The sequence below is a fragment of the Agelaius tricolor genome, unplaced genomic scaffold, assembly GCF_023055355.1.
Source record: "Agelaius tricolor isolate 1412-34295 unplaced genomic scaffold, bAgeTri1.0.p SCAF_3, whole genome shotgun sequence".
Classification (NCBI taxonomy): domain Eukaryota; kingdom Metazoa; phylum Chordata; class Aves; order Passeriformes; family Icteridae; genus Agelaius; species Agelaius tricolor.
In genome coordinates this window covers 17,956,576-17,964,417 of record NW_027269263.1, presented here as the reverse complement: position 1 = coordinate 17,964,417, position 7,842 = coordinate 17,956,576, and the positions used below count along the sequence as shown (strand labels likewise).

The window sequence follows — 7,842 nt, the reverse complement described above, 5'->3', positions numbered from 1 at the left end:
ACTTTAATTCAACTTCACATCGTACTCCTTGTCATGCCTGGCTTCTGTGAAAAACCGCAGAACACTTTAGATGGAAAGGGGTCTCAGCTGGACATCAAGTTCAACCTTCATGCTTTAAACTGACTTCAAATTTACACCAAGTTCATTAAAGCCTTGTCTAGTCAGGTTTTCAGTATATCTGTGGATGGATATTTAAAGGTACAGCTGTATTCACTATAGACACTGCAAATTTTGCTTACCTCTGTGCAGCCACAGGCTGATTTTAAATAAAATGTTGCATCGTGGCCTGGTGCAAAACCACAGGTGAAACGTCCCATAACTTTAGCATGTTACAAGGCACTGTCAAAAGGATATGAGACTGTCATGGTTTAACACTGGCACAATGCCAGTGCCCCCATGAAAATACCTTCTCCCTGGTTTCTGCTGTGAGATGTGACCAGGAATAAGCAAAGCAGGCTCTTACTTAGGGAAAAAAAGAACTAGAACTTTATTAACTACTCTACAACTACAGATAAAATGAAACACACACACACTGGGAAAATGAAAACTTCACAAATGCATTTCCTCCTCCCCCCACCAAATTTCCAACACGATACATTTGTTCCTCAAATCACCAACTCTCGGTCCAGCAGCACCTTTTAGACAATCAATCCTCAGTTCATCAAGAGGAGAGGAGTCCTTCTTGTACCATGGGCTTCCCCTGGAAACACAGCTGAAGCCTCGTGTGTTTCTGTGTCACTCGTGGCACCGCCTGGAGTACATCTGCCGTCGTGACCTCTTCCTTTTCATGTCCAGTGCTCTCACCACTGAACACGGACCAGAGCTGCTTCTAGGGTTGTCTTTTAAGGATGCTCTGTCCCGATCCAAAAAAAGGCACAGTCTCTCCTTTGGGACACCTGTCCCCACAATCTCTCCTTTGGGACACCTGTCCCCCCCATATTTTTTCACCCCCTGGGGCCGAGGGGCATCAACACTGAACCCTCTTGGTTCTGATGCCATTGCCTCCCCCTAGAATGCAGTCTCTGTGTCACAAGGAACTTGGGTCTGTCCATCTCTCTTTTGGGACACCTGTCCCCCCCATATTTTTCACCCCCTGGGGCCGAGGGGTATCAACACTGAACCCTCTTGGTTCTGAGGCCGTCATCTCTCCTTTGGGACACCTGTCCCCACAATCTCTCCTTTGGGACACCTGTCCCCCCCATATTTTTCACCCCCTGGGGCCGAGGGGCATCAACACTGAACCCTCTTGGTTCTGAGGCCGTCATCTCTCTTCTGGGACACCTGTCCCCACAATCTCTCCTTTGGGACACCTGTCCCCCCCATATTTTTCACCCCCTGGGGCCGAGGGGCATCAACACTGAACCCTCTTGGTTCTGTCCATGGCTATACAAAAAGAGTCCAGCAAAAGCTACTCCATCATCTCTTCCCACTAGGATTCTTCTCTATTCTTCTACTATCTCTCGCTTGCCCAGACCTCTCTCACACTGGCCCATTTTCTTCCTCATCTTCCACTCTATCTTCTAGGAAAGGTCAATGTTCTGTAAAGTTCTCATTTTCCAAAAAGGGGTTAAAAGCTCCTACAAGCGGCTGGCTGAACCCCCCCCTCTTCTCCGTCCCAGCCGTGCTGCCGGCACAGGCCCATGTTTATCAAGCTTCAAGGTTACAGTCCCAGGCAGCAGCAGCTCTCTCTCTCTCTCTCTCTCTCTGTGTCTCTCAGGGGGGGCTGCCCGATGGCTCCCGGTGTCTCTCTCTCTCCTTCTCTCTTCCACCCTTCCACCCCCGGGCTCAGGCCTACCTCTCCCGGCCACATGGCTTCTCCCCTCCCCGTGCCCAGCCAGCAGCTGGGCCGGGGGACAGACCCGAACTCTTTCCCGCCGGAAACCCAAAAGAACCCTCCCAGGGGGAGAGCTCTGCTTTTAACCCCGTGTTCTCAGAGGCGTGTCCATGTCCCAATGGCCAGGTTAAATGCCAATATTAAAGTCTGAATATCCATTGGCCAAAAACACAGCATCCCAAAAAACACATTTCCTGTCAAACCACCACAGAGACTAAAAGGTCCAAGGTCAAAAGGAGAGATATTGGCCCCCAAAGAAAGGGCCTTAGGGAAACTGGTACAGTATAACAATTTGGGGAACTGGCACTGAGCTGAACTGAGCTTTTACTTGCTCCAGCTTCACAGACTTACTCTTGGCCAGATACCTAAACCATTTGGCTCAGTATCATTCCAGAAGCAGCCACATTTTCAAAGTGATGCAACAAGGAAATAAATCACCTTTATTATGTGAAAAGCAATCGCTGTGCAGTCTCTGAGGAAAAGAAATGTTGTAAACAGGAGGATGCATTTGTCTTGGAAAACTCAGATTCCAGTAAGTACAGGTGATTGTGCATGACTAATTATACATACTGTCTTGTGCACAAACTTATATACAGAAAACATGAGTATTTTATTATGGTTTGAGGACTTGTTGAACAGCTTTGAATTTCTTGCTGGAACTTAAAAACTAGTGTTGTGGCTGGCTGTCTCAAAGGACAACAAGTCAGATATGAGCTGTCAGGGTTGGTAGGAAATATTTTAGCCTCAGTTATTTTAAGAACTAACGAAAAAACTTCATTTTCTTGTTTCTTCTTTTGCCTAACCTCACCCTCCCCACACCCCCCAGATACACACAGGTCCTCTGCACCCTTTAGAAACATTGAAAATACCTGATTTCATGCAGGCTGATTTCGTGCTTGGCTGTCCTAAGGTACCTGTTCTTGAATCAGAGGGTTCACACTAACTGCTTCCCCTGTCCTTGCTTTGGAAGAGCATCAAGCTTTTGTGTTCACTTGTGTACACGAAGGCTCTTCTGTGCTCTCATGAGCCTCTTGCTCCAGTCACAGAAAGATCACACAGCTGGTGAAATTGCTTTAGCCCTCCCAACCTCTGGCTGATACAAGGTTCATGTACTTTGACCACAGAGGCTTCTGAAGTCCATTAATGCCCTGCTTTTTATTATATTTGTCCCCATCCACAGAAGTAATTACCAGGGACCTGTGCTGTCCCTGTGACTCTTCACAGTTGAGCTCTGCCCAGAGCCAGAGGACAGTGCATATTCATAGTGAGGAAATAAGATCAATTCCTCATCTTCACATGGCATTTTCACTGGCATTTTTGGAGATAACAGGGAAGGACCTTCTGCATAAAAACAAAAAAAACCAAACCAAAACAAACAAACAAACAAAAAGAAACAAAACAAAAAAAACCCAAAAAACAAAAAACAAAACAAAAAAAAATCTCCAAGCAAATCCTTCGGTAAGGGGTTAATTGTTTCTTATTCTGTGTCTAGTCAAGGAATATGCTTATTTATTGACTTTTTTGTAAACGAAAAGCAATTTTTTTGGCCTGATAATTGCTCTGTATAGTCTCCTGAAGACTTGTAAGATCTCCCACGAAGGGAAAGTGTGAAATTATTTGTACAATTGCTAACAAAATGTGTTCTGACTTAGGAGTGGAGCTCTCAAGTGTGCTCATGTTAAAACTAAAAACAATAAGAAATGTCATCTGGAATGATTGCTGGAAGTACCATAAAGGAGCTCTCTTCTGACACCTCTGTTTAAGAGTAGAAGAGCTTTCTTTCCCAGATGCACACACACAATTTGGGGACCATTTCCTCTTGTTTTTGACTTTTTTCCCCTCTGATTGAAGTAACCTTTCCACTGTGAATGTATAGGTCAACAATCCTTCCTTCTGCTGCAGGAACTCAATTCATTGCTGAAGGGAAGAATAAAAAAAGAAACACATTCTGGCTCTAAAGGGAACAAGACTACAGGTCTGAGCAAGACTTGCCCTTGGCATTTCCTCTTGCCCTGCTCCTGCAGGCAAGCAAGGCTACAGGGGCCCTCTGTCACTCTTATGGAAATACATTTGATTTGAAGTAAATGTTACCCTAGTCCACTGATGCCATAAAGAAAAATGTTGGTCTAAATTTTAAAGGAGTGATCTCAATTGTGGAAAGGGCAGTGGCAAATTTGGGGAGGCATTGCTTTGACCTCTCTTGATCTGGACTTTTTTGATTAATGCACACAGAGTGACCCAAAAAACAATCCAATAATAAAGTGATTAAGAATGCTGAACCCAAGAGTCCCCCTGACTGGCCAAATGTGTGTGAAACAGAGGGACTCCTGCTCACACCATGTTGCGGGTGAATGTAAAACAAGATTGTGGGGACTTCACCTTCCCTTTTGGCAAACAAGAGGTTCCTGACAAGAGTCGTGGAAGGACTCAAAGGAATCCATTTCAGGGATGAGTTTTAAACATGTCAACAAATCATAGCACTGACATGAGATTTTTTTAGCATTTCTCACCAGTTTTTCCCCATACTATACATTGTCATTAAAGAGTGTTTCATGATCATGGCAAATCAGAATTGAATGCACAGTACTCTTTCTCCAGGAAGTCAGGTTCCACTCTCTCAGGTAAAGGAAAAGCTTTAACATACATGTGATCTGCCAGCTATCCAGGAAACTTACTGGAAGTTCCCTGGTTTAACCCACTCTATGTGCAAAAACAAATTGATGACAGGAGTTCTCATGCTAAACTTTATAGTTTAAAAGTACTTTTAATCTAAACATCTATTTTGGTTTTATCTTTTTTTTTCCCCTCTCAAAGCTATGTGCTCTGGCAAACAAACATTATAAAATCTCTTCTGAATCTTCATGAGTACCCTAATCTGGGCATTAGTGAACCAAAATTCATTGGGTGTGGGATGCTGACACCTTGCAGACTTTTCTGAAAGGATAAGAGAGACATAAAGAATAGGGACAATTCTGAAAACCCTCTCCTGGCTATCTTTACACATTAGAAAAAGTGAAAAGAAAAACTTTTCACAGGAAATTTCTGTTGCTTTTATTTTACTCTCCCACCAATCATCACCATGTGGGAAGGCTCTCCTATTCCAGAAGCAAATAATCTTGGAAGGTTGAATATTGCAGAAATTCCAGGTTTTAATGGATTGAGGGATTCTTGCTTTCATTCTTGCTTCCCCATGGTTCCATAGCACAGGAAGAGAAGAGCAAGCTCTGCTTGCCAGAGATGTTTACAGAAGCAATAGAGGCTTGCTGGCTTCCAAGGAGATGTTTAATGCAGTATCATCATCACTATCTTGGGAATGCAACAGGAACTGTCAGCAAGATCTCTCCATAGGTGGAGAGATCAGTGCATAAAAACAAGTGGCAGTGTGCAAGTATGTCAGATTTCATTTGAAAAGTAATTTTATTATGTGGTTTCCAAGGTCCTATTACTATTCCAGCTAAAGGAAGGAACACCCTGAATTGATAGCATCCCATATCTTAATTGCTTGAGCAAGTACCTGCCAGTGTACAGAAGGGCAAGAGTCTATTAGAGTTATAATGAAATTACCTGCCCCTACTGCACATTCCATGAGTAGATCTCAAAATACTTCACAAGAGGAAGTCAACTTCACTATTACTATTTCATAGAAATGGTTTATGCAGTTGATATTACACTCTCTTTTTATGCCCATACACCAGGAAAGGAATGGAACAAAGAATTTTGTAATGGGTAAATCACTAATATTTAATTAAGATAGTAGTGGGTGATGCTCATCAGCAGTTTTAAAACATTCCTGACTCCACACCTTTGGGAATATCACTTTATAGTCAAATAAGAAAATACACAAAACATAAGATTTGCATGGGAGCTTTATTATCTCTTTTATTTCCATAACTACCACTAAAGTCATTCCTCCTGGACAAGGAAGAATAAATATCCTCAGTGCAGAAAATTCAGTGAAGTGGCAGAATTATCTAATGGCTAATTTAAAGATGCACATAACCAGAGCAAATAGGTGATAGTTCTATATACTAGCTGAACTTGCATTTCCTGAATTCCTCTTCAGAAGAATGGTGGGTGTCTTTGATCACGGCACTTCTCTGAATCTCTGATTCTGTTGGGGCAATGATCTGTTAAAAGTTTGACATTTTAAAGAACAGAAGAAAAGCATCTTCTTGCCAGCACTCCAAGCATTAGCTGCATTTGATAATGCAAGATATTTTGATATTTTATATGTGATTGATACTGTATGGTATGCATGTGCACTCAGGGAATTTACTGATTTTGAGGTGCAATTTCTTGCTTCTGAGAGTGTACCTTTATAAGGAATATCTGGTATCTTGAGTAGGTATCTCTACTTTTGTAGGATGGCAGCAGCTTCCTCTTTCTGCTCATCTTGTTCAATGGTAAAACCAAAAAAACATACCACAATAAATAAATATCTACAGAAACCATCCCCACATTATTGTGAAAACCTCTTCTTCAACATTTGTAACATGTAAATATTTTAATTAAGAAACATCTTGCCATGCAGTTTTACAGAAACCGTGGGTGAAAATACCCTGAAGGTGATCCCACAAGTAGTCAGTGTCATTCACTGCTTTGCTCAGCAGGCGTTTCAAACCCAGCATAAGATCTTGTGCTCTTTCCCTAAATCCCAGGATAAATTAAATATAGCGGGAGAAAAAAGAGAAGAGTTTGCTTCCTTAGTTTAGAGTGTTATTAAATAAAGCATTTAAAACAATCAAAATGTAGTTTTTTCTTCTGTTGAATGCTGTACTTTTCCCACTAAGTGAGACCTGTTGTCTCAGAGCACAGTTTGTTCCACTGCTTTGGTAGGATTTCCCATAGACATACCCATGCTAGCTTTGGACCCTCTTTCTCTAATGCCAATGGCAGTACAGAATTCAGCCCAGAATATTTGAGCAGTGTTAACTCAGACCAGTTCCACTTTCTGCTCTAAACTTAGTGCTACTATTGCTATGCTGATACAAATTTCAATGAGCTGTAGTTAGAGCTATGACAATGACTTTGTAAACCCTATTTTTTTCCCCTCAAAGCTAGTTTTCATCCAGTTATCTATTTTCTTTTGATCACCTTTTTAATAAGTTTTTTTCTCCTGCAATTTTGGGGAAGGAACAGAGAATAACTGTACTACAAACCTATATGGCATATCTTCTGGAAGGGCGTATTCTATAATTGCTGGTGCCATTGGATCTTAGAAATTGTATGTAGTCATCAGTAATGCCACAGGTGAAGAAACTCCAGAAGAGGGTGGCAGGGAGAGGAACTGGGGAGGATAGGCCAAGTGGGGTTGCTTGGGCAGTGAGGTAGCCCTCTTGTTTCTCTGCCATATCTGCTAAGCTAATGCCAGGAAATAATTCCTTTGTCATGGACAGTAACCTCCCAAATCCTAAGAGAGCACACAGGAGCTGTTCCACAGCACCCTGTGCCTGCCAGCCCAGACAAATATGTGATGGGATAGGAGATCATGAGTCCAGGGTGAGAAACCCCAAGGATGTATCATTCATTAACACCACCCACAGCCTGCCTGCAGATGTGGGACCTGAGAACAGAGTGCTCATGTGGAGAATGTCAGGAAGCAGAAGCGTGGTAGGCTGCCTGTGTTGGCAAGTGCGAGATTACCTAACCCATGGTTAGCATGCAGTGTGGGCAGGTTCTATTAGCAAAGTTCAGACCATGATGTGCTAATTAAAGAAGAGGTTGTCCTAGTTGCTAAGGCAATGAATGCTTTCAGTATTGCTGCTTCTACCTCTACAAAGCATGTTCTCAGCTGTCCCTTCAGTTGTGTTTGTCAGATAAAGGGCTCAGGACTTGTTGCTTCAGTCATTACAGTGCTCCTGAGAGCTGATTTACAGGTCAAGAGTAATAGGTGAAAAGAATGCCAGGGAAAAGTGGTTTAAAATGCTACTTTATCAGGTACCTGTCTGGGGACAAGTACCTCTTAAAACTATGGGTTTAGGTAACATGGTTTTGGTTTTTTAAGCTCA

At 42.5% G+C, this 7,842-nt stretch overlaps 1 long non-coding RNA gene across 1 annotated transcript; it reads right to left on the bottom strand.

Moving 5' to 3' along the window:
- Positions 1 to 634: 634 nt before the first annotated feature.
- On the bottom strand, positions 635 to 1,748 carry LOC139588666 (uncharacterized). The gene is made up of 2 exons (XR_011678770.1): positions 1,161 to 1,748; positions 635 to 1,068 (listed from the first exon to the last, which is right to left on the bottom strand). It is a non-coding gene; the product is annotated as an uncharacterized lncRNA (long non-coding RNA).
- Positions 1,749 to 7,842: the final 6,094 nt, after the last annotated feature.